Below are 17,862 nucleotides of genomic sequence, written 5' to 3' on the forward strand. Positions count from 1 at the left end.
TGAGATGGAGAGTTTACAGCAGAGCAGCATGTGGAGAATTCATTATAGCCAGGAGCAGGCAGGCACTTTAAGAAGGTGACAGTGTTGTTTGCATAATAGCTTTTCCTGTTGCAAACTGAGGGTAGCTGCTGAACTGGCTTAACAAATTACATACATTTTTCAGTAGCTAAAGAGAAGCATGCAAGAAGTTCTGGAAGAAAGAAGGTCAAAAGGCTGGTTAAATGAAATAAATAAATAAATAAATTGTGGGTTGTACAGTTAAAATGTGCATTTACCAAACCAGAGTCACACTACTACTTAGTGCAGATTTACAAAGGAATCTAATGACCTTTAATTGTGTGTCACAAGGCTTTTGAGATGGGAGGAATTGATGTTCCTTTCCTCTCTCACATGATGCCCTGCAACTCTTCTTTTAAGACTGGATCCCAAGCTTGGATGTAGCATTTTCAGTGGGTGATGTGAATTCCTGTCCCATTCAAGGACTGGTTTTTCCACTGTTTGCCGTTTCAGTGTTCTGCCCTGGTATGAGATGTTGTAATGTTACATTCTAGAGCTGTAAATTATCAGCACCATTGGACAAAAGGCATCATTGCCCTCTACAATACTTAAACTCTGCTTCAGGACTATTTTAAGGGCTAAAATAGAACTATGGTGGCAATTAGGTCTTGGAATTGACCACAGTAGAAGGTCGCTATTGTTACTCCAAGGTAATTTGTTTTAACCCTTAGGCAATGGACATACATACACAAGTGGATAACATCAGAATGTCCTTGTTATATTTGAAGTGGGGAAAGGGCCAGAAAAGGTGATACCAGATGAGGAAACAACATTGTACTGCTCTCTAGATTAAAGTTGGCAGAGAGGGAGAGTGAGCACAGTAAAATAAAGATCAGACTACATCTACTGCAGCTCTGGATGATATGAAGTGAAAACTGAACCTAGTTGTGATGGGTCTGAGTCAATATTTAATGAAGTCAAGTTCTTCTCTTTTATTGGGAGGGTGGGGCTGGTCAGAATCAAAAATCTCCTTCGCTGATTGAAGCTACCTTTGGTGTGGAGTAGCTGCAGAGCAAGTCTACCCTAGGACATCATTAGGGCTAGCAGGAAACCTAAAGAGAAGAGCAGAAAAGCATTAGCATGTCAGAAAATCTCTTTTTATCTATTTGCACACACACATACATACATATATGTAAACGTCTAGTGGATCTTGATAACATTATCAGTAGCAAACACTCCTATGAAGACACTGACACCCATGTGCACACTGTTGATTTGCCCTACTCACACACTATGTCTCTTTGTCTTTTGTTTTCTCTGGGATTTTATCAGATCTAGAAAATGGACAGTACTCTTATTGAGTGCCTTGAATCCAAAAGTCTGTTTGATAGTCATTGCAAGCTTGATGTGCAGCAGTCTTTGTTAAGAAACACAGTGATCTTTACATAAACAGGCTGACCTTTGTAACTGGCATTTTGTCAGGATGGGCTGAAGGAATGAGGGTGACAGGGAAGTGGGAGAGGACCCTGTGCTACTTGTTGCTGTAAGAGAAATTGTGTTCTGAGGCAAGAAGCAAGATGGTAATGCCTTTCCTTTTGTAACTGCCTAATGAATCATACATATGCCTACGTATTTAACAGCTACTACACTTGAAATGGACACAGCTTTTTTTCTCTCTCTTTAATAGCCACACCATCCTTCCTTTGCTCATTTTCTTCCCTCCTCTCTAAAGTGAAAGACAATAAAACACAAAGAAAGCTAAAGCATTGCTAAGATTGCATCACTCCATGATTCTTTAGCATAAAAATGATCAAACATGCTGACAGGAACAAACCAACGTGATGCCAGAGGAATTTCTGCAGCTGCTGAACCTCTCACAGCAGATTCTGGAAACATAAAACTGCCAGACTGGCAAATGTACATGCTCATTTCATCCTGCTGCTTAGAGAGGAGACAAAATCTTCTCGATCAAAAAGCTTGATAGAAATTACACTCTCTTTGGAAGACCACATGTAGCAGAATGATCTAATACTGCTCGTCCAACGAATACACCCCAAAGTCTATATGGTCATGGTGCTTATTGATCCTGGGAGGCACAGTGTGACCACAGCCAGGTTCTCTCTCATGCAAGGATGCCAAAGCTTCTTGCTGCTCTGCAAGCTGTTCCCTGACACTGGCTGGCTTTCAGTTTGCTAGCACGAAGCTCCCGGCCTCGCTGTATGTAGGGAAATACCTTTCATTAGCCATAAATGTGAGTCTGCTTGCGGCACATATGTGGGAGAGGGACCAGGGGAGGGAGTGGGACGCGACACCAGGCTCCATAAATGCTGGCACTGCCCGCACCCCACTCCCCCACCCACCCCCAACCTTGAAATTCAGCACACACTCGGAATCACCGTGCGAGGAAAAGGGAGATTTTCCCACTCAGCCGGCTCGTGATTCCCATACAGAGAGCCTGGGAGCGCCAGGAGAGAGGGGATGCTTCACTTACTCAGGGCTGGGAGGCGGCATGGATGATCAGAACATTTCCAGCCATCCGTCTCCCCTATCATCCCACAAATATTGCTTCGGGAAGCCGGTTCCCAACGAAAGACACCCACGCCTCGGCCTTCCATGCTGGGGACGGGGAGAGAGCCCGGGAGAGTCGGGAAGGGAAAACAGGCTATGGGGAGCGGGAACACGAAGCGGTGGCTGGCTGTTGGGGAACGGGCAGGGAGAGCCGGCTGTGGGGAGAGAGAACGGGCAGTGAAAGTCGGCTCTGGAGAAACGGGAACGGGCAGCGAGAGCCGGCTGCGGGGAGAGAGAACGGGCAATGAGAGCCGGCTCTGGGGAAACGGGAACGGGCAGCGAGAGCCGGCAGTGGAGGGGGGTGGGGTGTGAAAATAAAAAATACGGAATCTGAAACAAAGGCTCGTCTGGGGGCAGGGGGAGAGGCTGGGGCAGGGGGTCCTCTTACCCGGTCGATACCGCCGCTGTGTCTCTCCGGGTTGCGGGTGGAGAAGGAGGAGGAGCAGTGGTGCTGCCTTCCAGCGCACCGGCCCCTCCAGCCCCCCCGGGCCGGGCCGTGCCCCGTCTCATACCGAGGCCCCGCGGGCTGCCCCAGCCGCACCGTGCCCCCACCCCGGCTGTGTTACTGCTCCCGGCTCTGCGGCCCCCCGCGGCCGCCCCGCTGTCTTGGAGGTCCTGCACACGGTGACCCTTCACGGGGAGCGTAATCCCGGGGCTCGGCCAGTGTCCCCCCGCCACTCCACTGCCCGCCCCTCTGCCGGAGGGGTGAACCCCGTCCCACCCTGCTCCGGGCCCCCTCGCTGGGTTGCAGCCCACTGCTTCCCGGTGTGGTCTTTGCTCCACCTGGCTTGGCAAAGCCTTTCTCTCCTCCTCCTCCTCCTCCTCCTTCTGCCCGCTGTTGAGATTCTACAGTTTGTTATCCCTTCCTTGAGCATCGCCACCAAAAAAAAAAACCCACTCTAGCCCCAGCAAATCCTGTCCCTCCCCGCAGCTCCTCTAGTGCTTAGATTTCCTTCCTTCTCTCCTCCTCCTCCCCCTCTTCCCCCCTCCCCCCCTACCCATTTCTTTGGGTCCGGAGCCTCTCTGTCCCCTGCACACACATACACACACACACACACTGCTCGCAGGGTGTGAATGGTCCCTCGTCCTCGCCGCCGTGCCGCACGGAGCTGCTGCCACGGCTCCCCAAGTCCCCCACCATGCAGAGACCTCTTCCTCTAGCCTGAAGCCGCAGACCATGGACTGTATGATAGGAGTCGGGATGCGTTTCAATCACAGCCTCCTCGCCTCCTGCAATTTCACCCGGTGAGTAGGTTTTTTTTCACCTTCAGATGGGTCGTTTTCAACAAAAAGGACATTTAAAAAAAAAAAAAAAAGGAAAATAATAATTGAAAAAGAAAATTAAAAAGAAAAGCAGCATCTGAGTGTCCTCGCCTTGCTCCTGAACCCCTCAGCAGCCTGGCTGGATTCACTTTCTGAACTCGAAGGAATTAAGAAGCAGCAGAACAGCCCTGCTGCCCACATCCATCCCGCCCGGCAGGCACCGCTCCCGGCACTAAGTTGCGGTCCGCAGCGCAGTCTGTACCATCCCGCTGCTTATTCATCATATCTTAGCACTCTTTCCACCAGGCACCGTACCTGCTCCGTTCTCTAGTTTAACCCTTGGAGGCCCACCTGCTCGCACGGGTGCGGGAAAGGTGCTGAAAGGGTTGGAATAAGTGCTGGAAGGGTTGGAAGGGTACTAGAAGGACTAGAATGGTTGCTGGAAGGGTTGAAAGGGTGCTGGAAGGGTTGAAAGGGTGCTGGAAGAACTGGAAAGGTGCTGGAAGGACTGGAAGGGTGCTGGAAGGGCTCGGTGTTCCTTCTCGTGTAGGAAGATGGCCAGAAATCACTGGTGGCTGCAGGAGCCGTAAGCGTGTCTGAAGGAGTGTCTGGAAGTCTGCGTGGGGAGATGCGGTGGAAAAGTTCATCACTCCTGATCCCCTGAAGCAGCTTGGATTGGATTGGGGGTGGGGAAGCATCTCCAAGAGGGATAAGGAAAGGATTTCCAGATCGAATCCAATCAGTCGTATGGCTTGTGCTCGGAGGGGCAGCTGCTGCCGGCTCCTGCCCGCGGATACGGGCTCTGCTTCCCCCATCCCCGCGGGGCTGCATCCACCGCAACCCCGGCTTTCCTTCATCACCATTCAGGGAATACTTGGAGGAGTCCAGGATAGGAGCGAGGTGTTGTCTACAAGAAACGTACCCTCACATTGATACCTGCCTGCCACGTTTTGAGGCGTAGAACATCTTCTGAATCAAGTAAGGGCTTCTCTCCTTTGAGAGCAAAATAGAGAAGGGAAAAGAAAAAAAAAAAAAAAAAAAAGCCAACAAACCCCAACACTTACTGTTTAAAAAAAGGACAAGTGCTTTCAGAGTGCTATTTGTGGCTAATACTGCCAGTATTTCTGTGCCTTTCATTAGCAGCAGAGATCCACCCATGTTCAATAGCAGAAGGTGGTGGTGGGGAAATGTTACTTCTCACGGGGAAGTATTGACTGCTCTCCATTTAACTCTGTCATTTGGTGCTCAGGGTAAGTGTGTGCCTGTGTGTGTGCCATATCTCCAAAGCAGTACATGCAGAGATCGCAGGGAAGGTGCTGAAGTTTTGCACACAGGTGGAGATAACAGTGAGAAATATATGAGATCTGAATTTACTGCCTGGTGGCAAGCAGGGGACAGGAAAGATCAGTGCCCCTTCAACATCATTCTCCAGTGAGTGGTCCCCACATTCTCCCCTCTGTCTCTTCCCTCCCCATACTTTCTGTCTTTAAATTGCTGGCTAATGAAAGGGGCAGTGAAAAAGCCCTTCAGCCTGGGATTCAAAATTCATCCTTCTTCCAGTTCCACTTTCTTCCCAGCAACACAATACCCTTATGTCCACTTCACACAGATCAACACCTTTCTCTCCAAGTCTCTCCTCCAGCAGTTTTTCCCAGCTCCATCACTGCTGACCTGCCCTCCTTGCCCCTCCCTGACTCTCTAGGCTGTCCACACCTTCTGCCCGAGGCCCCTTTGCAGGGCACTGGGGTAGTTGTCCAAATCCCAGCCTTTCTCCTGAATTACCTGCTCCTCCTGCTGCTGCTGTGGTGTTCCTGCATCAGGCTGCTTAGGAAAGTTTTTTTGTAGCCCTACCCCCTCCCCAACCTAGGGTTACCTAGGTAAGTACTTTTCAAAAGCTCAAAGCCGGTGGGGGGAATGAAAACCCAGCCAGGAGATCCTGAGGGATTAATTGGCTGTGGAAACAGCTTTGCCTGGTGAGCACCACCTCACCATGCTAGCTAAATGATAGTGCTCTGCAGAGAAGATTTATGTGCCCATCAACAGAATATTCCTCAGGTTTAAGAGCCCTCCACTTTTCCCCCGGTCTGAGGCTGGTAGTGAGATGGCAGGAGGCAGGGAGAGGGCAGCGGAGTGATTTTGATCACAGTCACTGTGAGGGATGGCAGTAAACCAGTGCCTGGGCAGGAAAACCGACACAGGTCGGACCAGACTGGTGTTCCTGTGCTCAGCAGAAGGTGATGGGGGTGGGCAGGGGCCCTGTTACTCACACACCAGATCCTCTGCATACAAACAGCAAATAAATCAATGCAATTAAAGTAGGCTTTAATGGGCAATTGCAACAAGCGGGTGTGAGGTGTGCTTAATAGAGGAGATTTCCATTAGCCTTGATGGTTCATTTCCAGCATTCGGCACTCCCAGACCAAAGGATACCCTCTGCTCACATTGAGCTGCATGACTCAGAACAAAATAGGAATGCTAGGCAGGACTCTGCTGGTTTTTGCTTTGCTTTGTTGATTCTTTGCCTTTTTTGTATAGTAGTATGCAAATACCTCCCAAGACTCATGGCCCATTCCCTAGGGAATGGTCACAGACAGCCCTCTTCCCTTCATTTAGGAGTCCAGAAGCCCTGTTTGTGCATGACTTTGCTGCCAAGGATTATGTCCACTTCTGCTGTCTTCATCTTCCCCGGAGCTGTGGCATCGGAACTCCCTTTTGGCTGGCACTGGCAGAGGAACACAAGGGGAGGGGGTTCTGGCAGGGGAAACACCTTTAAAGGTGTATGTCAGCGCCCTGCCTGCCTCCTTAACAGTCTGGGCTTAGCCCTACTCCTTTCCTTCAGGTTGTGCCTGCCCCCGGGGAGAGGAGGGGGCTGGGGAGAGGAGAGGCCGTGGTGGGGGGCCGACCGCAGCAGCAGCAGCATCAGTAGCAGCAGCAGCAGCAGGAGGGGCTCCAGGTGGAGCTCCTGCAGCCGCGGGCTGTTGGATCCTCAGTCTCCCATCAGGACCCCTCCTTTCACCGGTACCCCCAGCTTCTTAACAGGACACACAGACTCTCACCCGGATCCCCGGTTCCAGCCTCCCATCGGTACTCCCAGCCTCTTACCAAGATCCCCAGCCTCTCACTTGGACCCCCCGCCTCTCACCAAGACCCACAACTTCTCACCGGGACCCTCCGACTCTCACCGGGACGTCCCATCTCTAACCAGGACCCCCAGCCCCTAACCAGGATCTCCGAACTCTAACCAGGACCCCAGCCTCTAAATGAGACCCCCCAACTCCTCACTAGGACCCCTGCCTCTCACCAGGACCCGCAGCCTCTAATCAGGACCCCCCACCTCTTGCCAGCCTCCCCAGGCTGCCCAAGTCCCCTCAGGAGCAGATCGTTCTCTACTGGCAGCTCCTCGCCTGTCACTTGGTGGGGGCAGGAGAAACCCAAGCTCGGAACTGTCCGGGGCAGGCCGCAGCGGGCGGGGAGAGGCTGGGCCGTGAGGAGTGAAGCGAGGGCTGCAGGATGCTCCGAGCGCCAGTCCCGTGTGCGCCTCCCAGATGCAGCAGCCCCTCCTCGGCAGCACGGGTATGAGCTGTGCGGTATAAACAGCCAGGCAAAGAAAATAGAGTGTAAACTGTCGCCCTGTGCTGGAAGACAGGAGATCTGTTTTTTGGGGGGCTGCGATTTCTGTGCTACTTAGAAACCAACATGCATTTAAGAAGGTAAGGGCTTTGCTGCCAGCAATCTGTGTTGTGGTTTACCCCAAATTCCAGTGTGTTTTCTGTGTGGCTTTCACTAAGTGTTATGGAAGAAAGTGGGATATGGTAGGATTGACTGTGTGGGGATGTCTTGGAAAGACTACATCAGCTTCAGGTTGGAATGATTTCTGTTAGGAATGGAGTGAGTGTCTGTGTGTGAAATGAATTCAGGACTGGCAGGAAAATGTAATGCATGCAATAAGTGAAGGGTGCTCTGCTGTAGCATCCAAAGCAGCCAGATCAGATGAAGGCCAGTGTGAGAGACACCCAAATAGGAAAAAATACAAGCATGTAAAGTAATTCAGAGATATGTATCTGGCAAGCAAGTCTGAGAGAAGAAACAGAAATAACTTATTTCCAAGGAAACCCCACCTCTAACTTTATGTGAATGTGGCAAAAGGATTCCATAGAATTAAGTGATTCCATAGAAAGAAGTGAAATCAAAACCTTATAGTTTATATTTTCAGAGAGGAGTGACTTGACACATGAAGTGTACAGAGACAAAGCTTGTGTGGCCCCACTTAGGTTTACAGCATACAAAAAATCACTTTGCAGGAGCAATCTGATTAGACATCAGGCTTTACAGACTGCTGCCAGTGCTCAGCTCCAGCTGTACAAGGAACTATTCATTTTACATAGGTGCTCTATCAGCTTTTCCATGAGACCCAGCTCTGAGAACAGCAACACTGGATTTGCATCTCTTCCGTACTGTGTCTAAGTGTAGCAACAGAACCATAGACTTCGATCCTGTTGCGATGCTAATTATCAAACTTCCATGAAGAAGATACCTACAAATTCTTGCCATCAACCATCTAAATCACATATTTTAAGCAAGGGAGAAAAAAGAGGGATCTGCTCTATTTCCAGTGAGCTGATCCACCTCCAGTGAGAGCTCACCTCCCCACCAGTCACTGAGCTCACCAGTGTGTTTGGGGTGCTCGCTCATGAGAAGCTGAAACACTGTGAGTGAAAACGTTAACTAGGAGGCATGAAAACAAACAGCTGAATGTTTTACAGCTCCCGCTGCAGAAGGCAGCATTTGTACAACAAGGCAACAAACCAACTTGAGGATCTTTGGGTGATGTAATCACCTCATCTCATCCTTTCCTTTTTTTATTTTCCTCTGCTGCCTGGATTCTGTGGTGAAGAATTGATTACAGAACTCTACTCATTGCTTACACCAATGTGCTTCTGAAAAGTTGTTTCTTTGGTCACATAGCTTGCAGTGAGTTTTCCCTCCTCTCAGTCCCAGATAGAGACAAGGATCCGTGGGCCTAAAATATTTTTACTTTATTTGGATTAATTAAAAATTGAGTCATCATAATGGGCTATGATCAGTGTAAGAAATGTCTTGCTTGAGATACAACAGTCACTGAAAACAAAAAGAAGCTATTTTTATTTATTTTTTTCATCAAGCAGCTTCTTCAGCAGTTAAAAAAAATATAAATGGTAAATTGCAATCTCAATCAATTAGATTATTTGAACTAATCAGTGAGATCAATCAGTTGGAAGAAAAAAGACATGGTGGGAAGTATTAGATGATACTTTCTGGAAATACTGTTTTCAAGCTATCATGCATGTCTGGGGCAACCCTTTCTTGTTCCTCCCAAAGCTTCATCTCTCCTCCAAAACAGACATTGATTAATTTTTTTTTCCTTTCCTAAAATATTGGAAGTCTCATGTGGAAGCAAACTCACCAGACAAAGAGAGCCAAAACACTCCTTCAGAAAGATTGTATTAAAGAAAACAGTCCTGTCAGACTGCTGCAGGTGGCAACTTAGAATGAACTATTTTATGGGGAGATTTTCTTCAACTTTCTCTTGATCTCTCCTGATACTCTTATAAGAGGGAGCATTTTTCAAGGAGAAAATTATTGCCCCATTCGCTTTGCACCGTTGTTTTCCATTGCTCAACCTGTCTGCTGCTCAATGAGGGCCTGATCTTGCTCAATTAAAGGAGATCTGAGCATTGTTAATAACTTCACTGTATGCCAGATCAATTTCCAAAGTAGTAATTTGGAACCAAAATGAACTTCAGATTTAGGAAAATCAAAAAAGGGAGCACCATGAAGTTAGATGCTGTGTACAGAAGTGTGAGGCTTTGCATGTCTTGAGTCAAAGAGCATTAATATACTAAAGAACTGAGGAGTTTTTCACCTGTTTTTATGCTGGATTAGGTCTTAGTATTCTATCATCTTTGATAAATCATCTTTTTTTTTTTTTTTGTGTGTGTGTATGAAGTTGAGAAAGAGATCCATCCTCAGAAGTGCCCCACTCAGTGCCTTGCAACTCAAGTCATGACAATGCTGAAAACTGTAGTGTGAATAATTTGGTCTCCTAGCTCTGAAATGAATCATTTCTGTGTAGCACAGCAAGTGTGCATGCATAAACACAGTTTGTGTAGCCATATGCATACACAGATATAAATATGTGTGGCACATACTGCACATACTCATCCTCTTCATCGCTCCACAGCTGTGGTGGCTATCATTACTCTTTTACCCTGGCTCATGCCATGTGATGGATTATTTAGCACATTTTTTTTCCCCATCTCCCCTGGAAAGCCTCCACTTGCTCTATGTGCCACAAAATAATGTGCTAACAAGAGAAGAGAAGGACACTCTCTGCCATGTCAAAGCTTTTCATGTTTAACTAATGAGCTTCTCACAAAGGCCACCGATTTTGTTCCACCTTCAAAAGAAGATTGTCCAGGCAATATCTACTGTTAGCTAAATGAAGACTATTAAACTGCAGTGGTTTCTTTTATAATGAGGTGAGATCCTAAGGCTTGTCAGTCAGATATCTTTACTGTAGCAGCCACATTAATGGTGATTAGAAAATTCAGCTAATTTGCAGTAACACTTTCACTACCACATCCACCATCACCTGATTAACATGAAAAGTGGTTTTTAAGGTATTTATTCTGCATTGGCGGGTAAATGACCTAAATCTGGGGAATCAGGGCACTATTCTGTACCTTTAATCCCATATCACTCATGACTACTGAGAACTCTGTAGAGCTAATTTAGCTCTTTCACTACTTAGAAACCTGTTGGAAATAACAAAAACACCTGGTTAACTGATCATGGATGATAATTCTAAAGCCAAATAGGATTATTGAAATCCATTATGAATACATTTTTTCTTCTTATTTTTTTTTTGTTTTAATTATTATCATTATTCCTCCTTTCTCTATTAAAACCCTTTATTTCTAAGGAAGCTTAATATCATTTGTGAAAAATAATGCTCCTTGCTGAAAAATGGTATTGTGGTTGAGGTGGCAGCCCAAGAGTATATCTTTAATTAGCTTTTCTTCACCTAAAATATTATTGATCCCTATTCTTTAGCAGTGTGGAGGACAGAGAGCACAAATATTAATTACAAATAATCTTATCTTGAAATAATGTTGTTTGTTTTGTACTTCATGTGCAGCCCTAAATGTCAGAGTTGCTGAATTGTGGACATGAACTTTCATATACATGTACTTTAAAGGTATATATGTACTTTAGCATCTCAGCAGAGACCATGTCAGGGCTTATGTTACTTTTAGGAAAGATTAAAAATCAGTGCAAGCAGAATGTCAGCATTCAACCTTTTGTTCTGTCATCTTCAACTATTGGCTGATCTATAGGCAGAGATGGTAGCCACCTCTTCTCCTTGACATGCTCAGTGCTTCTTGAATGAATCACCTTATTCACAGTAGCACAGTATATTAGAGGTTGGAAGGGATGACAAGAGATCATTGGGTCCAACCCACTGCCAAAGCAGGATCATTAATGTGTCCTGCAATTCACATTTATTATTTATTATTATTATTATTGTTTAATTATTTCTTACTTTTGAATCAATGTTTCTAAAAAAGTTCTCCAGTGGTCCCTTCTAACCTGTACCATTGTGTGATTGTGACACTGGTTTGTGTAAAGCAGTGATATTTGTGCAAGTGGGGACTTCCTCCAGAGATGATGGGCTTATTTCACACAGAACCATTAGTTGGTGATGTTGCTTTTCTGGAGATTGTTTAGCACTAGCCTTGGTAGAGTTAGAAAATGGTTGGTCTTGATGATTTTAAAGGGCTTTTCCAACCAAAATGATTCTATGAATCTATATGAATGTGGCTGATTGCCTTCAAAAGCAAAAGCTTCAGTAACTTACTAAGTACCCTTCAACCTCTCTGCTAACGTAACTTTATTAGACTGATTCACCTTAGCTGAAGAGACAGCAGTGGCTCTTTTGGTAAGATACTCTTAGTTACAATCCAGCTTTATTTCTTCACACTGCTTTGTCTTGGCTAGGCAAAGTCTAGAACATTTTCTTTTTCTCAGCCTTTCTAGAACACAAACAAACAAATAAATAAATAAATAAGCTAAATTAAACAAATCCTATCTTCCTCAGAGAGACTGCAGTGATCTGTAATGTGTACTAGACAGATGATGTGTCTCTTATTCTGCACTGGCAAAAATGCCAGCTGCAAGTTTAAAGCTTTTCAGTGGTAGCTTAGCACCTTCCTGCTAAATCAGAATGTTTTCCTATGCTCTACAGTGACGAACAGTGATAATTTTGTACTAACGTGGGTTCAGACTATCGCATCGTGAAAATCAAATGGTGAGGAGATTGTAATTTGTGATGAGGCTCTGGAGCCCAGACTTTGTCTCCTTGTAACATGACGTTCACAGGAAAGACAATTTTTAGCAGGCAGACTTTTTTTTTTCCCCTCTCTAATTTTGTAATTTCTTCTAAACTTGTCAAAAATCAAGACTTACAAGGAAGCTTTGGTGTGATATTTATGTGCAAATGCAGACTGCCCAGTACACATGACATAAATATTACTTGTACAATCAAGCTCTGCGTATTATCCATCCTGAGAGGCAATTAGGTCCAGGCTGGCTTGCTGAGGTTTGAATCTTTGCTCAGTCAGCCATAAAGTCCTTACTCTCACTATAAAAAATTAATAGCTATAACATGAACATTTAAGAGGATCTGGCTACTGCCCATACACCGGCTACAGGCTGAAAAAGCTGCGGCAAAGAGATTTAGGAAAAGTCACAGAACAATTTACAGCAGGATCAGATGTAGAAGCATGGTCTCTTGACTCTGACTCCTGTCTAGGGAGCTTGCACAAGTCATTTCTGACAGGACAGCAGTGGTGTAAGTTTTCTTATTTTTTTTTTTCTTCTCTCTTTTTTTTTTTTTTTTCCTCTGTCAGGTTGAAGCTTAGGAACCTGAAAGGAGTTTTAAACATCCATTTAAGCCAGCTGAAACCCAGCTACACCATCTGAATCAGCTGTGAATGTGCTGTGAGCTCTGGCATACTTTCGTTCTGAAAGACATAATAGAAGAGCAAAACTAAACCATTGCCATTTTATTTGATATCAGTGCTAAGAGATAAAATACATCCAATCATCCATTCTCATTGTAATGTGTCCAGAAAAGTGCACTTAAAGAAAAAACTCATGCCATTAGGTCTTTATGGAGATGGTCTCTAACTGCTGGTCTAACCTGTATCCACTCTTTTTCACATGGAAAATAAAATCAATAAGAGTGTAAATCCTTGATCAGACATTACTTAACTAAAATTACAGGGCTGTATCCCATGCTGGAGCCAGAGCTTCTAAGGGGAGAAATTAATTCTTAGAAATAAAAAAAATTAAAAATAAATAAGAACCAAACCAAACCAAAACACACAAAAACCCAACCCAAATCTTATTTCTGTGATAATATTTTGAATCATGAACAGGATTATGGATTAAGTGAGGTAATACCTGAGGGGATGGAGGCACATGAAACTAAGATGTAAGCTAAAATAAATATGTCCCCATTACAGTTGGCAGTGTTCAGTGCTTCTCTGGCCCTCTTCTTAAGACCAGAGAACAGCTATACACCATTATTTCTCTTTCTCTTCATTATTGTACAAACAATATTAGCACTTCAATAGCTTCAAAGTAACTTCTATTTTTGTCTGAGACTGACAATTCCTTTCCCTTCCATCCTTTTCTGAACATTTGTTGCAGAATCACCAGAAACAGAAATTTTAAGTAGCAACAAAAATAGTCATCTGCTCTGTTAGCAGAATGAACAGCTTCCTATTTATGACATTTTTGTCATCCCATGGTCCAGAAGGACTCTACAGCCATTAATTGTTCAAGATTCACAATGTCTTTCTTTTATGATCTTATGAACAGGAACTAGGACTGAAAAAATTAAGGTTATACAGTAAACCCAAAGTTATATGTCAAGGAAAATGTTCCAAGCATTCTTTTTCCTCTATAAACTGAATCTTATTCAGCTCAACAGTCTCCTGGCTGGCGAAGTTTCTTCTTGCCCCACCTTATTTCAGCCTGCCCTGAGCTCTTCTGCCTTAGAGAATAATCGGTTATATTTGCAATGTTCTGCAGACTTGAATGTCCAAAACTAAAGGTCTAGTGGACAAACTGTAAAGAGCTGCTTCCTTCCCTTCTGGATGGCAACAACTCTAGCATTTAAAACTGGGCAAAGGACAAAATGAAACAGGTAAGAGCTATTTGAGGCTCTGATGTGGCTTACTGGCTTACATGCCTTTTACCATGCACCATCTTCTCATAGCCAGCTGATAATTAGCTGATAAATCTGGCTAGAAAACTGCCTGGAACTAACAGTTATGGGTGCAACAGAAATGTTGTGGCTTTCCAGTCAGAGTTTAACATTTAATTTTAGGTTGTATTCTTTGAAAAATACGAAAGACCTACTTAACTGGCATTAAAACACATCCAGAGAGATCAACAGCAGAGAATATTGAATGTTTTTAAGCTAAGAATTGAGTTTAAATAAGTTAAGTAAAATGAAATGCAAGCTTCTAGGTAACTGTCTCCTGCTGAGGGTTTTCCACAAACTCAGATGCTCCAGTATGTAAAACTCTGTGTCACAGTGATACATGTCAGCTTGTGCCTGAGGAGATACTGTGCTAGAAACTCTCCCTATGCTGTTCTTTTATTTTCCTGTAGCACAGATCCCAGACTTACTCAAAAAGAGCTTGTTCTGCTTTCATTCTAACTCTTTCCATGCCATCAGATGTTTTAGCTGAAAGTTCTTGAATGATTCAGGAGAATGCTTGGTGTAAGTTTTTGCGATGGAAGAATGGCTTACAACTGAAATGTCACACAGTTCTGCATGGAAAGATTTTTTGCACATGAGACAGTCCTTGTGCACTCATGAAAAGATCAAGATTTTATCCTTTGTGAACTGCTATGATTGCTAGGGTCACCCAACCTGGAGCAGGTTTAAAGGTCTTGAAGCAGCAGGTTTTTCTGTGTCTTTGTGACATCCTGGAGGTTGGTCAGCTGAAACCCAGGGCTCACTCAGGGTCCTGCTTAGCTGTTCCTGAAATTAACTTCATTGTAGCTCCTTGTGCGACTGAGGGATGTTATCTGCCAAGGGCTTAGGTGCTAACCCCCATTAGATTTGAGGAACCGAGACACCATGAAGACTGAATTGGTTTCTCTGCCTCTGTTTGAACCTACATAATTCACATTTGAGGCATCTAGAAAGCTCATGTGCTTTCATAAACCATGCACTCTGACTTTACACAGTGTGCAAGCACAGCTCCTCCCAGCTCACAAGCACAGAACAAGGGCTAAACTAGCCAGCATCTGCAGCCAAGGCAGGAGCTGTGCCATGGCATGGTGACCTCCAGACAAAGATGATTTTAGCCAAGCCCAAGGTCTAGCTAGGGAGCTCAAGCACTGATTCCAGGGCTGGAGCATTCCCAGCAGTACCACCCAGGCAGGAGCTGAAGGTCCAGGAACACACAAGAGTGGGTGGAAGCCCAAGGTGAGGCTGTTCAAGGCCTTGACAGCTGATTTCTTTGCCTCAGTGTGTTCCTTGCAGGAACAGACCCACTCAAAAGGCTGAAATTGCAATGTGGGGATGCTGCCCTATGTCATCATTAGGATCTGTTTGCAGAGGAGGATGAACTTCAATGAACAGATTGGTAAAGCACCTGAGGGAGTTTATACATCATGATCTGGGCAGCAGAGGGGAAAAAAAAAAGGTCTTTTATAAATACCAGGCATTAAAGCAATGACCTAAGCACACCTGGCAGCCAGCACATATTCCAAGGGCGGAGAAGTCCAGCAGCATCTGTACTGGGGTGGAGTAGGAAGCACTTGGGTGCATCCAGTTAAAGACTCCAGACACTTGCAGGAGTGAAATTCTGCCAGGACAGAGCAGACACCTTGTCACGTGCCTTGGGAAATAGCTGTAATCTTCAACAACCAGCCCTCACTTGCCTCCTGGAGCTGATGATGGCTGCAGAAGACTTGGGCTGATGTGTGCTCTCTCTTTCTATGGGTACATATTATTTTTTTGCTCCTCTTCTCTGAAGGCTGGGATGAGCTAAAAAAAAAACCCAAAACATTACAAAAGAAATAAAAAACCATACAAAAAGAATCAGACATCCTGTTTGTTCTCTGTTTCTGCTTTCAAGGACATAGTTACAGGGGTCTTGTCCTTGTCTCACACAGAGAAGAAAGCTGAAATCCAGCAGTAGATGAATCTCTGTTTGAACAAAGAAAAAGTGTTTGTCTTGGATGCACCTGGTGAAAGCAGATACCAGGACCTGCTGTGGGGATTCTACTTATTTTTAAGCCTGGAATGTAAAACTCACTTGAGGGTGCTAGGCGTAGAATTTTTTCCTTTCAGATTTGCCAGAGTATCTGCTTTTGAGTCTCTGCTGAGGACAGTTCTTAGGTCAGGACTTACTGTGGCTCACAAAGGAAAACAGAGAACAAGCTGATTCAACCCCCTTCACTGAAAATAATCTGTTGACAAATATATTTTTTTCTGTCCAGATGCCTTCTACTTCTTGCATAACAGCACAAGCTGTACCCTGCAGCTCATGTGTATAGGATCTGGTGCCAGGCAGAGCTCTCCATCTTTTAACTCCCTAACCCCCTTCCCTGTTTCTTTCTTCTGCCAAATGTACAGGTCCTTTCTCTTGTTGCTGCACCAGCCTTCTGGTGGCTCTCAAAATGTGTGAAAGGCAACCACTGTCAAACAGCTGTCTGTGAGCACAGGACAGAAAAGTCCACATCAGTTCATGAATCCTTTTGCTGTCCTTCAGGAATCATAGAACCCTTTAGGCTGGAAAAGATCTTTCAATCAGAGTCCAACCATTAACCCATCACTACTAAGTCCACTGCTAAACTCTAAGCACCACATCTCCGCAGCAACTCGGTGTCTTTTGCACAGTGAAGGGCCCAAAACTGAATATGGGAAGTTCATCTTGAGAATTTTTTTGTGGACTTGAGTATCCTCTTTGTAAGGACAGAATCTACTCGTGACTGAGAGCAGAGCACAAATGAGATGCTCCTTTGCTCTCTGCTCTATCCTTCTCTGTAGCCCATACTGATTGTAGCACTTTCTGCTCTTCCACATCATGTCGTCAATTTCATGGCTGTTTCATTTACACTGGGCTGTGTGAGAATTTCAAGGACAGGTGCCTCCCCAGCTCTCATTCATTCAAAGTTGTTAACATAAGAAAAATAGATTAAAAAATAAATTAATTTTTAAAATCACTGATTATATGACAGATTTCTTATGAGTAGGTCCTGTAGCACTTTACAAAGGTGGACTAAATGCTCACCATCACACTTCAGATGAGGAAGACAAAGCAAAAAAGACATTAAGAGATAAACCCCGGGTTTCATAACAGATAAAACTAATCTCTGAGAGTCAGACTATTGCTTTATTACTTATGCAAAATTTCCATTTTCTAGTATCAAAACACCTTTGAAAAAAGTGGTCCTGACTTATCTTGTTTTCTGTGAGCTTTTCTCCATCCAGCTGTAGTGAATTAAATGCTGCTTCTCATGATCAATTCAAAGCTGCAGCTCACAGGTAGCATTCATGAGAACTTTGTGTAATAGTTGGAAAATAAAGACTTCCATTCCTGGTTTCCATGATGTGCAATTTAAAAGAAATATCAAGTGTACCCTGACATCTAACTACTTACAAGCAGAAGTAGTTGTGTTCCCTCCTTATTCTCTTTGTTTTTAAAGAGATATATACTTATCATTTTTGAGGAGCTCAAAGAAAACTAGGCTTTGAGCTTTGAGGTTTGCACAGAAAGCACTGTCTTAGAGACATGAAGGTTTCTGAGTCTTGTAGAGAGTGTTCACTGATGAGGTCCTTATTACTTTCCTTTAAAAGGACATCTCTGAAAATAACAATTTTAAATTTTCATTTTACCCCTATTGGAAGTTACATCCAGAAGAATTCCACTTCAGCGCAGAGGAGTCTCAACTCCCCATGGAGAA

The 17,862-nt window shown here is 44.7% G+C and overlaps 1 protein-coding gene across 2 annotated transcripts in view; it reads left to right on the forward strand.

The window, feature by feature from the left end:
* The first annotated feature begins 3,540 nt into the window (after window positions 1–3,540).
* Window positions 3,541–17,862, forward strand: part of BRINP3 (BMP/retinoic acid inducible neural specific 3) — a 232,250-nt gene continuing 217,928 nt past the window's right edge. The window contains exon 1 of one of the 2 annotated variants that reach the window (XM_054165573.1): window positions 3,541–3,810. The gene's annotated coding sequence lies outside the window, so the exon portion shown is untranslated. Of the gene's footprint in view, window positions 3,811–7,422; window positions 7,539–17,862 lie in introns of those variants that run through there. The other variant, XM_054165574.1, reaches the window with a different exon arrangement.

The sequence above is a fragment of the Dryobates pubescens genome, chromosome 11, assembly GCF_014839835.1.
Source record: "Dryobates pubescens isolate bDryPub1 chromosome 11, bDryPub1.pri, whole genome shotgun sequence".
NCBI lineage: Eukaryota > Metazoa > Chordata > Aves > Piciformes > Picidae > Dryobates > Dryobates pubescens.